This window comes from Paramormyrops kingsleyae, chromosome 1 (genome assembly GCF_048594095.1).
Source record: "Paramormyrops kingsleyae isolate MSU_618 chromosome 1, PKINGS_0.4, whole genome shotgun sequence".
Taxonomy (NCBI): Eukaryota; Metazoa; Chordata; class Actinopteri; order Osteoglossiformes; family Mormyridae; genus Paramormyrops; species Paramormyrops kingsleyae.
Window position 1 is genome coordinate 64,463,798 of NC_132797.1, and position 21,681 is coordinate 64,485,478.

The 21,681-nt window shown below is 43.7% G+C and overlaps 1 protein-coding gene across 4 annotated transcripts in view; it reads right to left on the reverse strand.

Moving 5' to 3' along the window:
* Nucleotides 1–21,681, reverse strand: part of LOC111856128 (immunoglobulin superfamily member 3-like) — a 90,006-nt gene that overhangs the window by 31,479 nt on the left and 36,846 nt on the right. The window lies entirely within an intron of this gene.

Below are 21,681 nucleotides of genomic sequence, written 5' to 3' on the forward strand. Positions count from 1 at the left end.
CAGTCAACTGATTAAAGAGCTAAACCAGCAGGTTAAAATAAAATAGTAATACTTTATACATCTCCGTGAGGAAATTCTCTTTTCGCCCCTCCCATCAAGCTCTCCAAGAAACACACAGACAAGTGAGGGTAAGTTTGGGGGGGGGGGGGGGGGTCACAACACAGGGTCAGCCAGTGTCCCTGGAGCAACTGGGGGTTAAGGGCTTTGCTCAAGGGCCTGAAAGCAGCATCAGTTTGCCAGCTCTGGGATTTGAACTGGTGACCTTCTGATCATGGGCACAAAGTCCTAACCAGCTAATCCATACACCACTCCTACAAGCTCAAGCAAGTCAGCCTGCATTTTACTGGGAAAATGTCAAATATTGTTACTGGGCGAATCTGAATTTCTGAACCAAAAATGGAATATAATTTTAGAAATAATATGCGCCTATCAATGTGGGATTTGTAATCTGTTGTCAGCTGTATGTGTTTCTCCACAATGCCCCCTAAATCTAAGAGCAGGAACGACTTAATTCCTGTGGTCCAAGCACATATTTCAAATTGGTTTTTTTCGAGGTACATCACTTCTGCTTCTCACATGCCAGAACCACAGGGCAGATCTTGGCCTCTCTGAATATCACACTTGAGAATGAGCCCATCTAGAGAGCGCAACAGCAATGGAAAATAATTTACTGTCTTTGTCAGTATGTCACATTGCTATGGAAATTTTCATCGACCAGCTAATTAAAAAACAGAAAAAAGTAAAATACGAAAACAGTCTTAAATGCAAAGCCATTTTAAATGCGAGCCAAGATAGGAATGAGCTCTGGATGGGGAAAAAATATTCTTTTGTGTGCATCTTAAATGACAAGGACATTTGCTCCTGGCAGATTACCTATTCTCTGTCACAGTTCTGGAGTGGTCCCTGGAAAGTTCTGGAAAAGCCTCTATAAAAACTGCAAAAGAGCCAGAAGCCTTTTTCTTGACAGATTGTGATGTTTCATTTCATTGTTATATATTTTTTCTTCAGGTACCTAAAAATAGGTCTCCTGGCAATAAACTCACTGGTAACCAAAAAATAAGAGATGCCTTTTCGTGTGAAAATAATTTTTTTAAAATCTACATTTTCAGTAGCAATTAGATGTGAATTAGAGACACTGGACATGAAGTTGCAAACAACTGCTTATGGAGATGGCCTGGTTTAGAGATTTGAAAAACGCTTAAACATGAATCACACGACACTTCATCAAGTTATCAGACCGATGACCTCAGGAGTGTAAATGGGGACCAGGGCCACAGGAGGGCGCAGGCCACCAGTTGAAAGCTCATTGACCCTAAAGTGCCCTCTCTTCTGTCACTTATTAATTCTAAACATATCATTGGCTAATGACAAGTTTAGCGCCTATATATAAATTATAGCCTCACTTATAACCTCCAATGTTACAATGGCCCCTGGCTGACCTGCCTCTCAAAAGCAAACTACAGACACAGTCTCTCCTTCTCCTTAAAGCCCTTGTCCATTCTGAATAAGTGAGGCTCTATGACTTCTTCCACCCCTCAATCTAACCTTTAATTAAGAGTCACAGCTTCTGAGAAAACATTACCTGCTGAGGAAGGTGAGCTGGTGGGATTGGGGGGGGGTGGTGGTCTAAAAAGACCTCCTGCTGGATTCCCTGTTATTTTACACTCCTGAATCACTCGCTGTACGATGGGAGCCTTTTACTGGTATAGCACAAACCACTGAGGACAGAAGCAACACACAGAAGGGGTGCTTTTTCCATTCTCCATTTGACAAGGCCTTTCCCAGGGACACAAGTACAGGAGCAAATTGGGAATATATTTTTCATTTGTTTAGGCCGAGAAATATTAAACTCCTTCTGAAATTTGTCTAGTTTTTTTCTTCTGGCTCATAACCCTTCAGTTCCTGCTTTGTAATATCTACTGAAGAGGAGCACTGAGGGGTAGGATTCAAGTGTTCTACAAATGAAAGTTATTTTTTTCCTAGTTTACAATTCAACAGTGCTATTTATTGCAAACAATAATAATAATAATAAAAAAATCACATCTCCAAAGCTTTTTTACTTGCACAAAATGCCAAAAGAAATGAATGGCATCAATTCGACTGACATTTCCTTCCCTTCATTCCCCTGTGGAATCTCAGGGCTCATTCTATTAGAAAATTCTGGGGAAACAAATGACATACAAAAAAAATTCCATAACATTTTCCCCCCAGATTCTAATTCTAATGAGTAGCCATGGAGACAACCGCTATTGGGCTACTTCCCTTATAAATGTACAAAATGCCCAGTGCTAAGGCCGTCAGGACCCTCCTAAGACGAGAGCAGTCAGTGAGGAAAATCTCAGAGTTTAAGCCACTGGGGCATGATTATAGGGTATGGTCACAGTGTCTACTTACAGGCTGTGCTTCTGTTAACAAGGATCCTGGACTCAGTTTAAAATAAATAGCCTGCTGTCTGTACCAGGCCCAGGGCAGGTGGGAAATGGCCTCGGGAATGTTTGTCACCACCACAGTGCACCAGAAAAGCTGACAATAAAGATGTCTGAGATTGCACACCAAACCTATGATGCGCATACAAAAAGTTTTTTGGAAGATATGTACACGCTCATTAAATTGATGCAGATGGCAGCCAAGCAGGGCTCGTGAGCCCAGTTTAATTAGCACACAAACTAGGAGCCGGCTGTAAGACTTCAGAAATGTCAGTCATAGACTGTTTAAGGTGTATTGAAAGCTTTAAAGGGGAAGAACAAAGTCTGCTTGATCCTGGGAAACCAAACAGCTAGCATAGCCAAAAATCTCATACGGAACACTGCTCCAGACTCCAGCGGAGCCCCATTGCAGTGAATCATGACACAGAGCACGGTTTTTACTGGCCCCCATCCTCTGTTCCTGCTCTGTAATTGTTCTACCATGTCTCACTGCCTCACTCTGGAATACATACAGAGGCACTGCAAGCAAGAATTGTAGTCTGGGCTCTGCAGCCCATTGTTGGGACCTACTGTACTACAAAATTCCATCGTGAATGAAGATTTCTTTTGATTTCAGACACCACTACAGGTGAATCCGTCTTCTAGCCCCTTATCCTGGTCAGGGTTACAGGACGACGGCTCCATGTGCTTATCTTTATTTCGTACAAACTGGAGGGGGGTGTCATGGCTGTCATCCTGTACCCCTACAGCGTGCTCTGTGCTGCTTGGGATAAGCTTCAAGCCTGACTACGATAAGACAGATGGATGGATGGATGGATGGATGGATGGTATAAACTACGCACACTGTATAATGTCAGACATTTTTACCCCATGTAACTTATTCATACATGTAACCCAAACCACAAAAATCTTTGGGCAAGAAAAACAAAAACAAACGAGCAAACAAATAAATAAAATAACGATAAGAGTTCTATGTGAATTCATATTTGAACAGGTTTGTGTAGCTCTTCCGTACTATTGGGAAAACAAGACCAACCAAAGATGGTGGAATTAAAGACAATTCAAAGCATAGCACGCTGTTTGTTTTCAGAGGAGCGAATGAAGCTTGACTGTGAAAGTTAACTGGAGCAAACAGAAATGAGGAGGAAGAGACACACAGGAGACGGACGGAGGAGAGAAATGAGCAGCGGGATGGATGGAAGATGAGCAGATACAGATATGCGAGAGCTTCGTATGAAATGATCAGAGTTAAGATGGTTCCAAGGGCCCCTGAGTGACAGGGGCCCTAAAAATTTGGGACATAATTGGATCGGTCTAGGTTGTTGGCTCAATGTAATGTGCTTTCCAGGGGCCGATAATCTCCAGCCGCACCCCTGTGTAGGTGTGGTTTCAACCCAGAAGATACCACAAAGACGTCGCCAAAGCGAGCGGATGTTAATGCAGTGCGTGAATGTGTATATGCAACATAATAAGGGAAGGAGAACACAGAGCGTATCCATAATGTGAAAGTTATGAATCTCGCAGGGCCGCCAAGGCAATAAACGTGAGATGGCACAGTTTGCGCGACCGGCTTCGTTAATAACCGTCCGACTCATAAAACATGAAGCAACTCTTTTGTTCTTCGCAAAGTTATTTGCATCATTTACACCAAATCCATTCAAACTGAATTCTATTTGCACATATGAATGTCAGTTTTGGGGCCGTCTGCAACAGGTTCGGCCAAACAGTATTCGGGATTCCAGAAAACTTCACTGTCTGTTACAAAGTAAGAGAAATTCCTCGTAGACATGAATCATACATAAAACATTAGACAACGCAAGTAATAAAAGGTCTGGCCAGGCCAATGCTTCAATTTACACCTATAATTTATAAATGATCAGCAGTGGTTAAGGGTATTTTAACAGGAAGGCTTCTGGCTCACATCCCAAGAGGACCAAGTGTCCTTTGAACCAGGAGAGTAGCAACCAGGGAGGACGTGTACCCCCCAAAATTTTGATTAATTTCCCCCCCACCACCAATAAATAGTCCTTTGTATTTAAATCATTAAGTTTTGTCTGCCCTAAGAACAAACTCTCTCGTATGCCCTTGCCTTGAGCGTGGCACTTAAATGTTTTATCAATGAAGTCACTTTCACCAAGAATGTCAGCCAGCAACATAAAATAAATATATACAACCGTGGAATATATTTAAGAGGCCACTCTATATTTTTAAACAAATTTGCATTTTTAAATCCTGGATTAAACGTGGTTCTGCTGGCAGAAGGCTATGCTGAACAGCAGAGTAATGTGAAGCAGGAGACACTGGCAATAGCCAAATATCCACCAGGCAGAGGGCAGAAGCAACTTTCTAATGGCAGAGATGACTGTTAACTTATCTAACAAGTGACTTTCATACTAGGACAATTTGTATCAGGCTGCTAGAAGCAGGACTGAAGTCTCATAAAGCAAGGAAGAAGCCCTTCATTAATGAGAAACGGAGAAGAACCAGGCTGCATTTTGCAAAAAAATACATATTATTTACAGAAGCTCACCAATAAACTGCGAAATGAGTGTGTGATATCTTAATTTTTGGCTGTATGTACATCAGCAGCGGAGAGGAAACCCTCACTTGTAAAATGGTCTTTAAAAACTAGATACCAGTATAACCACATTGTCAGACAAGAAAGATTATTATTATTCATTAGCATTTCTCTGCCATTCTACTTTGGCAAGTGATGATGTGGAAGTTTCAATTTGTCCAAGGGAAATTACTTCAGTCATCATAACAGCCAGGATAGACATCATATGCATTAATTGCTCTCTAAAACAAATACTAATAAAGTCAGATGGTCTATTTTCAGCAGATAGCTTGCTTTGCTGTCCCATTGCATCATGGGAATTTGATCTCCTTTTCATTTCCCTTAAAAGGTCACGTAATGAGCTCTTATTAACTATAACAGAGCTTTTTTACTGCACCTGAATGCTACACATGGTGTAATTACCTCTTTAGCTAAATCTTGAATTAGATGAAAAAGAAGGTTTAGTTCAGTGGCATTCGATCACATTCAAGCCAAAAATAGCGTCAACTCTGATTCTAGCTGAAATGTGGGGAGAAAATGGCTTTTGCAGAAGCCAATCTGTAGTAAACAATCCATTCCATCTATCTACCTCCCATGAGTGCATATCTAACTCAGGGTTGTTGGTGCCCAGAAAAGTTTCAGCTAAACTTTTGATCATGTGTACAGAATAATAATACGTGTCCCTCTTCTCTGCTACTATTTGCTTAATGGTCCATCAAGTCCAAAGAGAAGTACAAAAATTAAACCCCATCCTATAATGCAATATACCATTTTTCAAGTACCCAAGTACTAAAGATCATGCGCTACTTGAACAAATGATGTATCCCAAGGTAGAAATAGTTTTCTTAGAGTTCATCGTGGATGTAGGTGACCACGCTGCATGGCATTGCAGGAAGTGCTTTGATGGTTGCGACTCGTGATCTGAGGAGCTGGATCCAGACACCAGTTTCACAGATGCTTTCATATGCCGCCCCCTCAAAAAAGCACCACTTCTTTAAGTCTAGCGAGAGACTCTGTCAGGTTTATTCAGATGTGTTAGACCATGACTTGCCTAAAAGCCTCTAAAGGGAACTAGATGTGAAGTTAAACTGCCGCTCCTCAGCGTCTGCAGCGTGCGTGTTTGATAGCTCTATTTTCATCCAGACCATTAGCTCAACCCCTGACTGTTCCCAAGCAGACGAGATGGAAGCCTTCATTTTCAGTGAGATTGTGTAAAACCAGAAGAAAAAAAAACAGCCTTGGAAACGCAAATGAAGAATCCACCTAGTACTTAACTAGAAAATTTGACCAAATTTATTTTGTAAAAATTTCACATTACACATTCCATCTCACTCTCGGTCCACTGCTGTCATAGTGAAGCTATCTCTTCACGGACCTTGGTTACTGGTTGAATTTGGGTGATTTTACACTTGCAGAGAAACTTTTGTGTAACCTGTTCATGTCCCTGACGGTTGGTCATCCAATCCAATAGGGGATGACCGGTTTCAAAACTGAGCTTGCATTTCTGTCACATCTCAGAAATAATACTGGCTGCTTTATACAAACAATACTACTTAAGAGCATTGAGAGAACACAGGGTGAAAATCCGATCAGAAATCCAATCAATGGATCATTTTCATGAGCATTTATGCAGGGCTGTGGGGATCTGGAACTGATCCTAGTGAGTATGCGGAGTGACCGGGGGCAAAGCCCTGGGGAGGATGCGGAGTGACCGGGGGCACAGCCCTGGGGAGGATGCGGAGTGACCGGGGGCACAGCCCTGGGGAGGATGCGGAGTGACCGGGGGCAAAGCCCTGGGGAGGATGCGGAGTGACCGGGGGCACAGCCCTGGGGAGGATGCGGAGTGACCGGGGGCACAGCCCTGGGGAGGATGCGGAGTGACCGGGGGCACAGCCCTGGGGAGGATGCGGAGTGACCGGGGGCACAGCCCTGGGGAGTATGCGGAGTGACCGGGGGCAAAGCCCTGGGGAGGATGCGGAGTGACCGGGGGCACAGCCCTGGGGAGGATGCGGAGTGACCGGGGGCACAGCCCTGGGGAGGATGCCTGTTGAGTGCTGGGCTCTCGCTCACAACAAGGGTATTCATGAGCACAGCTGCACAATAAGGGCAGTTTAGGGAGGAAAACAGGAGTATCCAGAGAGAAGCAAATAACCTTTAAAAATGAACCTGGTGATAAAAAATGTTAATAAATTCTGAGTAGCTGACAGGCTGAACCCGACTCAGAGTGTTGCAGCTTTTAGAACACGTTTATGGTCTCGAATAGAAGAATCGGCGACAGTTTGTTTAAAACATGCTTTCCGCATCCTGATCTGTGGCTGATAATGGGTTTGATAATGAACCAACATTCGGATCTCTGCTGAGCTGTCACTGGGTTGTGGGTTAGATGTGAGGCTGAGCTGGGTGGGGGGGAAGAATACCATAATGGGCACATGAGTGTTTCTAAAACACCACATCCTGTTGTGCGCCTAATGGTTTCTGAAGAAGTTTACAAAAAACATCATGTACGGCGACCATGACTCCCATAGGCTACAATTTCCTTGCACAATATACGGCTCATTTTGGAGTAATTTCACGTTTAAAAGCCCCCCTGTGATAAGCCACGGTATCAAATTCACACATCTTCATATACAGTAAACTTAATCTACTGTAGAGTGATTTTAATATGATTTGTGATGGTCTCAAGCCTCCCCACACTGCCCCCCCCCCCCTTTCAATTTCTCAAGCCAATCAAAGGCAAATGAGTCCCGTGCGACGGTTTGAACAATACTGTCACCTACCAAGATGGCAGCCTGTCGCTCTTCTTGGGGAGGAATGGGACTGAAATGGCAATGATTGCCAGCTGAAATGATACATCAGACATGCAGCAGAAGCTAGGGGCCTAGCAACTTAGCGTCATCCACCGTGGCTTCCTCCCTTCCTAGCTTCACTCGTTTATGCAGGTACGCACGAGCTTTCAGGACTGGCACAGCTTGGACGCCCGTGTGCCGTAACATAGGCCCAGTTGGCGCTAAGCTGTCCGGATCTGCTGAATGTTTGAATCAATTACACCAGCAGATCAAAAAACCAACAAGTTCCTAGTGAAAGCGTGATGTCACCGAGCACAGACTCTGCTCAGAATCAAAGCTCCGCTTTACCTGCGAGGAGGTTAGCAAATTGTCAGCATAAAAACAACCTCAGGGAACCTCAGCATATAGCAGCGGAATTCAGCTAGACTTTTATTGCACTGTTAAAATACTAATTAACAAGCAAAAAGCCAGCAAGTGTAAGTTTATCACTAGCATCATGTATGTCGATGACAGAGCAGTACAGGATACATCTTTGCCATCAGAGTGGACAAACTCGAAGCGTATACTTCAGTGGCACTGCTTGGGTGCCTTCAGGAGGCCATAAGGAATTTGTAAACATTCCTCCGCCAAAAAAGCACCAGCTGGTAATCACGGTCAGCCAAAGTTGAGGTCTATTTTCTGCCGGGCCTAAAACCTCGTTCAAGGCTCAAAAACAAAAGATCAAAGAAGCAGCTTGTTTCTACCACAACGGCAAATCCACGAAAACAACTGGGAGGAGGACTGGGACAGAGCGCTCACCATGCAGGGAGCTCCTGGGCTTAACATGTAATGTAGCAGCTGAGCACATGGGATGGTAACCAGCAGGTTGTCAGTTCAATTCCCCTCGACTGAGGTATTTAAATTTGAATATTATACTACATTTTTATTTATTTAGCAAACGCTTCTTTTTAAAGCAAAATCCTGTTCGCTCTCAAAAAAAAAGTGCCTGTCCCTGGAACAGTTTGGTATGAAAGGCCTTGCTCAAGGGCCCAATGCTGAAATCATTCTGCCAACCCTGGGATTTGAACCAGCGCTGGGCTGGATCAACACAAGCACAGTGCTCTAACCTACTGAGCCACATACATATGGTAGCAAAAACTGTAATTTTGCGTTGGATAGAAGTATCGCCTGAGCAAACAAGGAGATGGGGTGACACCTACTCCACACGGCTGTGGTCCTTGATGGAGATAAGCAAGTAGAGTGTAGCGTGTGGGAGATTCACCAGGTGCCGGCAAGTCAAGAACGTCACAGGGAAGGACACTGTGGTCACACTCCTGAAGAACGATCACCTAAAAATACTTTTGGTGTGGTGTGAAGGGTACAGTCAGTGGTCAGCTGATCAGTGGGGGTGGTGGTCATATGGTCAGATGAGTCAGTTTTCAGCCCGTTCTCGACAAGCGACCGAGAACATGTGGCACAGGCCAAAAAAAAGCCCACGGACTCCAATATTTGTCTCCTATGGTGAAGGGTTCTGGCCAGCCGCTTATGGTATGCCTTTTCTGGCTCGCTTTGGGTGCATTCAACCCTGTCGAGAACAGAGCAAGAGCCAGTAAACACAAAAAATTGGAAAAAAATTGCCATCCATGGGGCACGAGTCAGAGAACGGTATGATGGGTATGAAAATGGCGCCATAGTTACCAGAGCTCCACACTACTGGGAGGTTCTGGAGCAACAGATTAGACAGAAACACTATAATTAGTGGTTTTCTTGCAATATTTTAAAGATTTCTCATGGATAAATTGTGCCATTTCCCTCAAACAAAAGCCTGTAGAATCCAGCCAAGGGACACGGATGCTGCTCCAGCAACTTGTGGTGGCTCAGTGCCCCATTTAGATGCTTTGAAAGCATTTGCCATTTATCCTGGTAGCTATCTGTAGGTCAGATTGGAGCACATGCTGTGGTATTAATGCCAGGGTTTGGATTTCTCATTGGCTAACAAACTGATGAATGTCACAAATCAAAACTAACTGGCCTGCTGCAAATAAAAGGGTAATTTGAAGTATTTTCTGTCTGAATTTTAACTTCTTCTGTATTTCAGAGAAAGATGATCATCAGAGGGTCATGAGAATGTCAACCCCAGTCTCCCCAAAAATGCCTGATCGTGACACCAACAATTACAGGGAGTCCAAAACCACCCCCCCGCCATGAAGAGGGGAACGGTGCAGAGCTGCCCCTCAGCAAACTACAGATTACCCCCACTAGCTTTGTACAATTAAACCATTTAACAATTAAACTGAAGACAATGCACAGTAATGGTAGCAGCACAAGTGGACAGATGAAATAATAGAGTGCCTCACATATCCGCACGTAAACTATAATTGAATTAAAACCAAACAAACAAATCCAATTAAAAGCGATAGCAAATGTTTATGACCACAGTCCCTTGCTTGACGTGTAATTATTCAAGTGGAGGATGAAGGAAATTTAACTGAGGAACATTTGACGAAATTGAAGATTAAACCAATCCCCCCCCCCACTAAAGCTAGTTTCTTTCTTCTCCCTTTTACACCATGCCCAGGCTTAGACCTTGATTAGATCTTGAGGGGGAGTCATGTGACCCAGTTTATAGGATGTGATTGGATAATGACAACAAATGGGCTTTTTTGAAGGTAGTAATAACAATTCTAAAGTCCCACTCCAGGCAGGGATAGCATGCCATTAATTAGCTTGGAACTGCAAGGTCTCAGGGTGACTCTTTTGGGAGAGGGGGGGAATCCTGTGCGTGTCCCTATCATATGCGTAGAGGGCAGGCGACAGCCAAAACGAAGCAAGGTTTGCCGTAGCAGCTAAAAATAAGTGTTCCTCTGCAGATTCACAGTGCCTACACAAAGCCTTCCCACACCTAGTCCATCTGCGGCTGGCTGGCTGCCCATCTCCCCACCTTGTCACAATTACCTGCCCTCCCCTGTTACCCGCCCTCTCCTGTTACCCGCCCGCAGTCCCACCAACCGCCCTCTCCCCCATCCGATTACCCATTCTCTCCCTTCTTTGCCTCCCACCCTGTCTGAGACTTCAGTGACGACAAGCTACGTTGGGCGCCGCCGGCCAAATCCAAGGAAAGACCAGTTGCTCCACTGATTAGCTAAAAGGTTCCAGCCTTCCCTGATATTTCACCATTTTCACACGAATCTCCCGGTATTATTTTCGACGTGGGCGTCTAGTCTGCACTTTGCCACACACCTGACAAAAACTACCAGGTAGGAATTGCAGAAGCATCATAAATCTGATGTTAAACTGACAGTCGTCCTTGTTGTCAGCTCTGTCCCACACTGCCCTCAACTCCCCCCCCCCCCCCCCCAACCCACACCAATGCCCGTGAAAGGAATAATAAGAGACATTTTGTGATATGTACCTCATTCCACACGGCCCAGCTCTCCCCAGGGCCGGGAAGGATGGGATAGTGGTGGGAGGGGGGTACTCACCAGCCCAGCAGGCATATGGAAAACGGGACCTGACAAACCGGGAAGCGTGTCGACACCCTTCGGAGGAAAACGCGTTAGCGACCAGACAAATCCCAAGGCAACAGCAGCTTGTCTGTGTCTCAAATTGGGAACTTGTGAATTTTTCAGGATGGTGCTCCAGCTTCTGCACTCTCTCCCATTTTCCATACAAGCCACACACCCCCCGAACACATTTAACACACAGAGACTACAGAAGGACACCTCGGCATCGGTGAAAAACGGGTCACGAGATGATTACCCCGGATTAACCAACAGCTGCCCAACCAGCTTATTAGTGCGATTTTACTTAAAGCATAAAAATTTATGAATCTGGCAGAAAATGATTGTTTTAATTTTAATCAGAATATTTACGATAGAATACTTACCAGGAAAATGGGCTGAATCCGGCATTGGGGGAAAACCCCCAATGACCAGTCAGAATCGAAGGCTCCGGTCATGGGTACACACTCATCGAGGACACTCCAGTAAAGCACTCGGGTGTGGAAAGGCATCTTTTATGATAAAAAGTTCAATTAAACAGCTAAATTTTACATTTCACTTCATTCGGGCTCTGCTGCATCAAGTATGCTTTCCCCCCCCCCCCCCGATAAAGCAATAAACTAATTGCACCCGTGTTCAGTATGTAGGGGTACACATTCCCCCTCTCGGATGCAGATGTGCACCCACAGTTCCCTCAGACATCTTAACCGTTAATCCTAAATATGCAGAGTTGTAGTTGAGAGCTAAGAGTTAATGATGTAATATCGACGCTACCCAGCTGTGGAATTCAGGATTTGGGCTCACAGATAAATGCAGGCAGCTGAAGCATAAATCAAAGTCAATTTGAGCGCAGTTCTGAAGCCGCCGCCACTGTGTAGCTCATTCACAAACCATCCTTAATCGGCAAATAATTGCTTTGGAGCAATTATACCTTTACCAGAGATAAGTGACCATTCCAAGGCTTGTTAGAGTTCACAGGGCCCAGTGTGGGCTTCCAAATCGGGCTGCCATGGTGACAGGGTGAGGGAAGCATCCCCAGATCGTAATATAAATGCAGCCCTCTGGAGGCATTGATACGGGGCGCCCACTGCTTTCCATTCGCTTTATTTCCCCTCAGACTGGCTTGTTTTTTGTTTTAAGGGCAAGTTCTGAGAGCACGTCAGCATCTCCGGCACAGAGCCCTTACCCGTCAGCATCCGGAAACTTTCATTTGGCAGGACAGGCCCCATTGTTCTGCTGACAATACGTGTGTTTTGATGAAATCCGAACTGCTCCATGCATCTGGGCCAGGTTGGTATTTCAAGGACGTCTCAGTGCTATCGATTGTTTCTCCTCCGTGCAGCTGATAAAACAGAGACTTAAGGCTTCAAAATAAGACTAGGATTGAGGATATGGGATTCCAGATGGTTGGTTTCTTCTGAAGAAAACATGGCTAAAATTGGACGTTTTCGTCAGTAAGCGATGGAGATATTGTGGCTTTGCTTGCAGGCTGGGATTCTGTCTCACACCTGCGGGCTCCCCGGTTGGATTCAGCCTTAGCTCTTTGTGCGTGGGGGTGTCTGAGGGCTGTTTTGGGGACTGACATTTCCCCCAACAACCAAACGCATGCCCTCTGGGAGGCCGGGACTTTAAATCGCCAATCGCACGTATGACTTGCCTCTTAAGGCTAGTAATAACCGCGACTTAAGACTCTGGCAGAGAGAGCAGTGAAACCATGACTGGAGAAATAATGTTCAAAAGCTTAAGAAAAATCAGAGGGGTCCAGTCTGTACATGGGGCACATCGGGCTCGGATTCTGCAAAGCGATTCACTCGTGGCTTAAAGGCTGGTCAGAAGGTCTGAAAGTGGACCAAAGTTCAGACATTTATTACAAAAAGAAAAAAACTCCAACACCATCACTATTTTACCCACTTTCTGCTCTGTTGCTGGTTTGTCCAAAGGCCCGTGAGATGCCAGTTTTCCAGATTTCCAGGACTGACACCTACCTCTCGCAACGGCAGCCCCCGTGCGTCTGGACCAGCTCGCTCCTGATCCCGTTCAGGTTCAGACAACATCTCAGCTCTTAAGTCTGAATTAATGATGTGTATTTTTAGCTCGTTAGAATCAAGCGATCTGGTCCTCGGAGTTGTCTGCCATTGGCTGACGTCCTGAACTTTTCCATAGAGCAAGACAATTTCATACTTCAAGTTAAACATTTAATCTCTATTAAGCTATAATTATATGTCCCTGCAAAGCTTAGGGCAATTTGCATATATCACTTATTGTTTCCCATAAGTTTCATATTCTAAGCTTTTTACACCCCCTTGTTCACCATAATCTGTCAAAAACGAGGTACTGAACTGAGTACCTACTGTAGGACTAATTACAACACCAGTCACAGCAAGACTAAATAACCTCGTTACAGATTTCAGCTCCCTAACTCATGAGAGCGAACCCATGTCACAAGTGAATTTTCCAAATCATTCATCAGCCCGTCTTCTGACCACTTTTCCTGGTCATTCCTACTGAAAATCCTTTTATGTTTTTTTTAACCAATCTGTACAAAAACATTATATGTACCACCACTGTTTATATCTTATTTTGAATATTTCATTATAATAATGGGTGTCGGGTGAGGCGATGTGTGGCTCAGTGGGTTAAAGATCTGAGCCAATGACTGGAAGGTTGTGGCTTTGAATCCCATGGTCAGCAGAGTAATGTCGCTGGAGGGCAATGAACCCCAACTGCTCTAGGAATGTTGGCTGAACCTCTTCACTGGTATGTCACTTTGGGAAAAAATTGTCTGCTAAATATATAAAATGTAACGGCTGTACATTGTTGCCTGTCACTATAATGCTTCTAGTTACTGCTTATTGTGTTATTACATGCAGCTAAATCAGAGGCCAACTGTAAGGGTGAGTCCTCTTTTAGGATGGGTGGGGGCAAAGGGTTTGATACCCCAGTGACCCCAGGGGCAACAGCTACCCCAAACACATATCTCACTTCCCTTTAGACCGGGACTGGCGACATGGAGACGTGGGAACAGACACACTTACGCAGAAGCAGCTTAAACACTGCAGACATAACAGCAAAGACGCTGGAAACGAAGATGGAGGAGAATGTAACAGAGCACAGAGGCCTGGCACATTCATCCTTAACACCAGAGTGCCTCATCTAACACCGCTGATCATGATGCATCACCGACCATCGGCCCTCCAATGCTAATGGTGCGGCTCAGTGAACTCAGATGTTTAGCCGACGCGCCGATCTGCGAGTTACGTGGGTGTTTGTGTGAAGGTACTGTCAGTCTGCCTGTGCTGCTGTATGCATTCTCTGCAGCAAACCTCTGCTGCTCATGGATAAAGGCCTCACATGCACAGGAAAACCACTTCAGGGATTTTTGTCAATAAATACACAAATGCATTTAAAACTGACGTTCAAATGTACCAAACTTATGACAATGAATTAACAATATTATTTCAGTCTCATTTATGGTCCAAATTCATTGTCTTCAATACTATTGTAGACTAGCTAAGTAAACAATTTTTTTTTTATAAAACAGCTTGAGAAAATAAACAGATATACATTATTGACCCCAAGAGGAAATTTGTTGTGTTTGCTTTAAGAACAAAAACTCAAGCTTAATTCAAGGACAAGTTTGCTAAAGCAAGTAAACTAGCGTAGTGATGTTATTGAAATTGTAAATGAATGAAACGCAGTATTTAAGCTACCAAACATGCAATGGTTTGAAGACTGCCTGCATACATTATGATTGGTCTTTTGCATAACGATGCCACACTACTACAAAAATCTGGTGACATCATCCTAAGCACACTCCTTATATGATGTTTTTTCAGCAGATGTTGAGACCTTCTTTGGCCCAAACTGATAATCTTGCAGTAACCATGCCAACACCCAAAGATCTGTAACGAGCTCATAACAGACAAGGAATCGATGCTAATTGTACAGCTATGGGGTGGTCAAACGGCTCGTAAGCGATGCGGAAACCACCGCATATTCTCTGCATGTCTCCAGACGAAGTAACAGGGTTGGACTCACCCGTTCTACGACTTCAGCAAGCTCCATCTGCAGAGCTGTGTGTGGGTAATCAAGCATGGGAACACGACTACCTTTAGGAAAAGCTAGCATCACGTGTGCTTCCTAGCAAGGCCGTTAGTTCGGGAGTTGAGGTGAGCTCTCTGTTGTTTACCCATCACTGTAATGGCTGGATCAGCAGAAAGATCCAGAAAAACACTCCAGACTCATTACAGTACAGTTTTTCCCTTGAGCCCCAAACAAGATATTAACTCCACTCCAATCGCATCCAGGGCCTCCAGGCAATGCTAATGTTTGCGTTAAAAAAAAAAAAAAAAGCCAACTAGGCAACTCTTTGAAGCTATATCCTCATAATTTGTTTTGATTTGGGGCATTTAACTAAAAGGGACTCCTTCCAATACTTTGAAAAGCACACAGAATACATTACTAAGGCCATAAATTAAGAACATATATCTAAAAAGATTTAAGGTGTTTGAACCAAGCTAACCGAAAAATATATCGTTAGCTGCATCTCATTTAAGAAACAAATCTGCAAATCTGTTCATTTCAGTCCAGGTTATTGTAAACCAGGTATTACCATTATATATCTCATTTAACCGTCATTAGCAGTACATTAGCAATAGTCAATAAAACCCTTGATGCAATATGGCAATGGATTGTGGGATAGAGTTAATGCTTGGCCAGGCCTAGTTCTAGCTGTACTGCACAAAGCTGAGACGAATCTCCATTGTAAAAATTCGACCAGATCTCATTTCTGACAGATGATTTAAAGACAATAATGAAAGGCTCAGTGCTGGGGACCTAACGTAGTGCTGTGACATTTATATTGCATGCGAATCTGTCAGAGTTGGGGGGGGGGGGGGGGGTGGTGGTGGTGGTGGTGGGGGGGGGGGGGGGGGGTGGGGGGTGGTGGTGGTGGGGGGGGGGGGGTGGGAGTCATAAAGCCAGCCCATCCAACAGAAAGCAAGTCACGTTCTTTTAAAAATGACTTCTCTCCGTTTTAATTATAAACTGCAATTTACAAACTGTAACGTTCTTCCTCACTGAGACACGGCTAGGCACCCACACCAAATGTCACGAATCCCATAAATAAAACCAACATTCATCTATTGAACTCAGCCTGTCTAAAAAGCAAGGAAGCTGCACCAATAGCTAAATTACGCCAGGACACCAAGAAGCAATTTTCCCGTTGCTTCTGTCGTTTTCTAAATGTTACGCGTAAATTGATATCATGAACTCAATCTCATTCTTTAAAGCTGGAACAGACAAAGATGGGAGCTTGATCGTACTGACCTATTACTGAAGGCTGGCACATCAAAGCACCAGTGTGAGTTTTGTTTGAAGCCCTTGGGTAGATGCTGGTGTAGTCGCATGAACGTGATAGCCAATCAGGTGAGTAGAGCTCACTTTAAAATTGGAAGACTTCCCTATCTAAAGTTAAGCCTAGTAACAAAAAAGATCCTTCTCCCAAGAAGGAATAGTACCTCAATCTGCTCATAGCAACTTAAGACATGAGGACCAGTCAGTATGAGTTATTTCTCAGTGACAGCAACAGCAAAACGATACTACACCCAGTCACATGATAAGAAGCAACAACAAGATGCAAGGAGTGAATGAAAGTGTGTAAACATCCATAAATTACTGGAAGTCGGCATGGTGATGCCCAGAGGAAGCACCTTAAGGAAGTCTAATCGATGGTAATGCCATTTCCCAAGCTCTCTGGGGCAGCTGGCTTTGCTGGGAAATGGCAGTTCCACGTTAAAACCAAAGATAAAAATCTGCTTATTTCTTGCCAGGAGCCCATCTGGAGAAGTTCCAGTGTCTGCCTGTCTTATCTCTGCATCAAAATGTGGAGTTGGGTAAATAAATGAGACCAAATCTAATTAAAATCCAATTAGAGTGACGAGGTCAGAGTTGCACATAGGGAATCCAGCAGGAAGTTCTGGTTTGTTCAGAGCCTGAGGGTCACCGGTCCAGATAAATTCACAAAGGACTTCTCCAAATTAGCTGAACCAAGCCGATTTCCCTTTATGGATGGTTAAGCGTCGCCTCAGATGTATAATACAGCAAATCTCTTATCTCGCTCAGCGTAACAGTTTTTTTTTTTTTTTTTTAATACAGCAGTTTGCCTCCCAGCCCATGTTCACCACGGCTTTGTGTGTTTATCTGTGTCGTGTCCCAGCAACAATCACAAAAAAAGGGAGGAGAGGAGAATTCCACAGAGCTTGTGCAACTTAAAAGAAGGCAAGGCTACATATCAGAGAAACAAAAATATAATGTTGCAAGCATTAGCATCCGCCAAACCTTCCGGTGTAGCCAGATAATCTGTACATAGGAAAAATCTGTTTGGATCTGATCTGCAGCCAAATCACTTTAGGACTGATCTGTGACCAAATCGGTTTAGGTGTGATCTGTAGCTTCAGCTGCCAGTTTCCATCGAACGGCAGTTACAGTTTAGTTGGGAGGCATTATCCGTAAGGATGGACACCCCTTCATTTTCCTGGGCTGCAGCTCACTGGTTCTCAACTGGTTTAACGTCTGGACCCACATTTTTCCTTCGTCAATAAGTTACAACTTTTTTTATATTTTGAAAAGGATATTTCACAAAAATAGTGCAGTAATGGTAAACTGAACATTAACAAAGGCACAATACATTAATCGGGCGAGAAAGTGCTTCAGCTAACGCATCCCCTGGCGAAGGCAGGAAAACTGCAAACAAATCACTGAGTTTTGTTACTTCTTACAATGACAGCAAAGGCATTCTATTGTATTCTAAAGAATACACTCATATCGCCTCTCAGTATAAATGCATTTAGTTGCAGCTGAGATGCTGATAGGCAGATGAGCTACGTTTTTTTCCCCAATGATAATGATTAATGATTATTTTTTTTTATTTGTACAGCTGTAAACAGCAGATGGTCCTGTATGGTTCAGTTACAGGATATGCTAGGAACACACACTTCAGGGCTTGTTTAATTGTTGGAATATTTAAAAATAGAAAAAGAATAATTGGCACAGGGAATTAGGAAGTAATTTCCTGCGATTTGTGCAACTGTTTATGACTGTGGGCTTTTATAACCGAAAGAACGTCAAAGGAACGTTTACCTACAAATGCCACTCTGGGCAGGATGGCTCAGCGGGCCTGGGACCCTTTGTGAACTTGTCATTAGCCTCAGACGCCTCAAACGTGACCTTTCACCCCATTGCAGCGCAGTTACCCACCTGGAGAGAGCTGTTTGTAGTTCTGGGGACTTTATTTACCAAACGCTCTTGAATCTGAGCTCTGGAACTGCAAACATTTAATTACCGTCCCTGAATACTCAGCATATATTTTGCAATATATTTTTATCAACCTTTCTCAAAATTTACATTGCATTTATCTGATGCTTTTATCCAAAGCAACTTACAGTATAGAGAAGGGCTACAATTTGTGTTTGCTCCCTGGGATCTGAACCTACGATCTTTACATTAACATTACTAATGCATACTTGTTGAGCTACAAGAGCTATTAGATATATACATGAATATAATAAACACTGATTAGCCATAACCTTAAAACCATCCGTCTAATATTGTGTAGGTCCCCCTCATCACCACAGCATGGACTCCACAAGACCTCTGAAGGTGTTCTGTGGTATCTGGCACCAAGATGTTAGTAGCAGATCCTTTAAGTCCTGTAAGTTGTGAGGTGGGACAGAAGCTTGATCAAATTGAGATCTGAGGAATGAGGAGGCCAAGTGGTTTAAGTTCCTCAAACCACACCTGAACAATTTTTATAGCATGAGGGGACATTATCCTGCTGAAAGAGGCCACTGCCATTGGGGAATACCACTGCCATGAAGGGGTGTACCTGGTCTGCAACAACGTTTAAGTAGGAGGTATGTGCCAAAGTAACATCCACATGAAGGCCAGCATCCAAGGTTTCCCTGGAGAACATCCACAACATCACACTGCTACTGCCAGATTGTCTTCTCCAAGTAGTGCATCCTGGTACCATCCCTTCCCCAGATAAATGAGACACACACACACACACACACACACACACAGACACACAGACACACGGCCACCCAAAACTGAAAACTAGGGGATACGGTACTCATATGCTCATACTCGTAAAAATTGTCCGATAACAAGAACCGATACCACTTAATTGCAACATTACATTAAAACTGAAAGCTGCACCTTTTTTTTTTGCCACCAAATCAGATTTTGGCATCCAGCGAGAGATTTGTTAATTACAAACATTTGGGAAGGATAAATGCAGCTAACACCGGCATAGGCAAATTGGCGAGTAAATGCAGAGGATGTCAGAAGTTTGGACATATTTTATGATAAGGGACAACGACAAAAGGAAAGCAGACTATAAACTCTGTTCTGTTAGAGTGTCAAGAGGAAGAAGGGACAGCATGTCATTTAACACAAGCAATCTGATGAAGTGTCTGAAGGTGCACCATAGTGCAAAGAACACGGAGTTTACCAATGCTAGAAGAGGTTGACCACAACAACAAACTTTAGCACAGATTCTGGAGAAGCAAGAGAAAATAAAACTGAAGCATTGAGTTATAAATAAGTTATTTAATGTTAGATACAACTAATGCTTCAGGTTCAATCACCTATATAAGTACCCCGGGTGTTTGCTTTCTTCGCTACTATAAAAAAAATTTATGAAGCGTTGTGGTCTGCGTCACTGCGACTTGTGGTTACTTTTCTGGGGGGTCTAGGTTGTCAATTTGATGCAGAAGTGCAAATCAGCCTTTACAGTTAAGGATTTCTTTGTCTGTAAAGACTTTTCAAGCGGAAAATTGAGAATCCTGATATAAATGATTAAGTTGAAAACTGAGGTTTCAAGTATGGTAAACACATATATATAAATTTACTGAATTGGCATTATATAATATATATATAAACCCCATTAAATATAATATATAATGATAAATTTAACACATGAATATACCATTGCTCTATGATCCAGACACTCACATGCCCATTTGTAAGTGCTTTCGGCAGTGGACAGAGATCAGCACTCAAACTATACGCAGCAATCTGTGATGCACTGTGTTTTCTGACACCTTTCTTTCATAGCCAGCATTAACTTTTAGCTTAACTTTTTCAGCAATTTCTGCTACAGTAGCTCTCCTGTCTGATTGGACCAAACAGGCTAGCCTTCACTCCCCCAACACATAAATGAGACTTGGGAACCCATGATCCCATCGCCAGTGCACCGGTTGGCCTTCCTTGGACCACTTTTGGTAGGTACTGACAAATGCATACCAGGAACAGCCCAGAAGACCAGCTGTTTCGGAGATTCTCGGACCTAGTTATCTAGCCATCTCAATTTGGTCCTTGTCAAAGTCACACAGATCCTTACACTTGACCATTTTCCCTGCTTGCAACACATCAAAGCCAAGAACTGACTGCTCACTTGCCTAATATATAATGGCACCCTTGACAGGTGCCATTGTAACAACATCAATGGTATTCACATCACCTATCAGTGGTTTTAATGTTACGGCTGATTGGTGTACACATATATAAGAAAGGTGCAATGTTTGTAATAGAGTAGTCCATCATGCTTTAGCAAGACAGAAAGGATACAACTAAAGAAACAGTATTCCATCATTGACTGTCCTACTTAGCCCACCCTGTAGGCTGGTGCCATTAGCATCAGACTGTATTCATCACATTAATCGCCCCACAGACCGTGCCTAGTTTTCCAAACCTGGAGAAAGATCTGGGCTGGAACCGCTCTTTCCTCACATGGTAACACACATCACACACAGAAGCATACTTTACTGTGGAGTACATTAAACCATGAAAGCCAGGAAAGTCACAATTAGTACACTTTAAAAGTAGACCGTCCAGTCCGGTCAGCTTATCAACCCAAACAGCACACTTGACCATAAGAGGATTACCTGTGTCATAAATGAATGGTGTATTGTGTTAGGGGAAACAAAAAAACCTGTTCTGTTTCCAGCCACAGAATGAACCTTGTTTATTTTAAAGCCTTCATCCACATTTTCTAGCCATTTGCTGCACAGAGTGTTTCCTCTTTCAGCTGTTCACTGAGGAGCAGGTGCAGAAGTACCATGTAACTCGGGTTGGGGGCGGTAGTTGGTAACATAACCTGCTGTGGAGGGCTGTGGGTAAACAGGTTAAAAGGTTATTAACGCAGCCTGTCAGCGAGCTCTTCGTCACTCTCAGCTGGACCTTTCCACACAGCGGCCAGGCACAGATGAAAATAAGGGGCTAATTCTACACACATTTTCTCATTTTGCAGATAAAATGGTACACAGCCACTTCACACGAGTACTCCTCTACAGTTCCGGCCCGAAGTGTAGCAATTGCACACTACATCCATCAAAGATCACTCAAAATGTCTAAAAAAGGCATGGTAATTG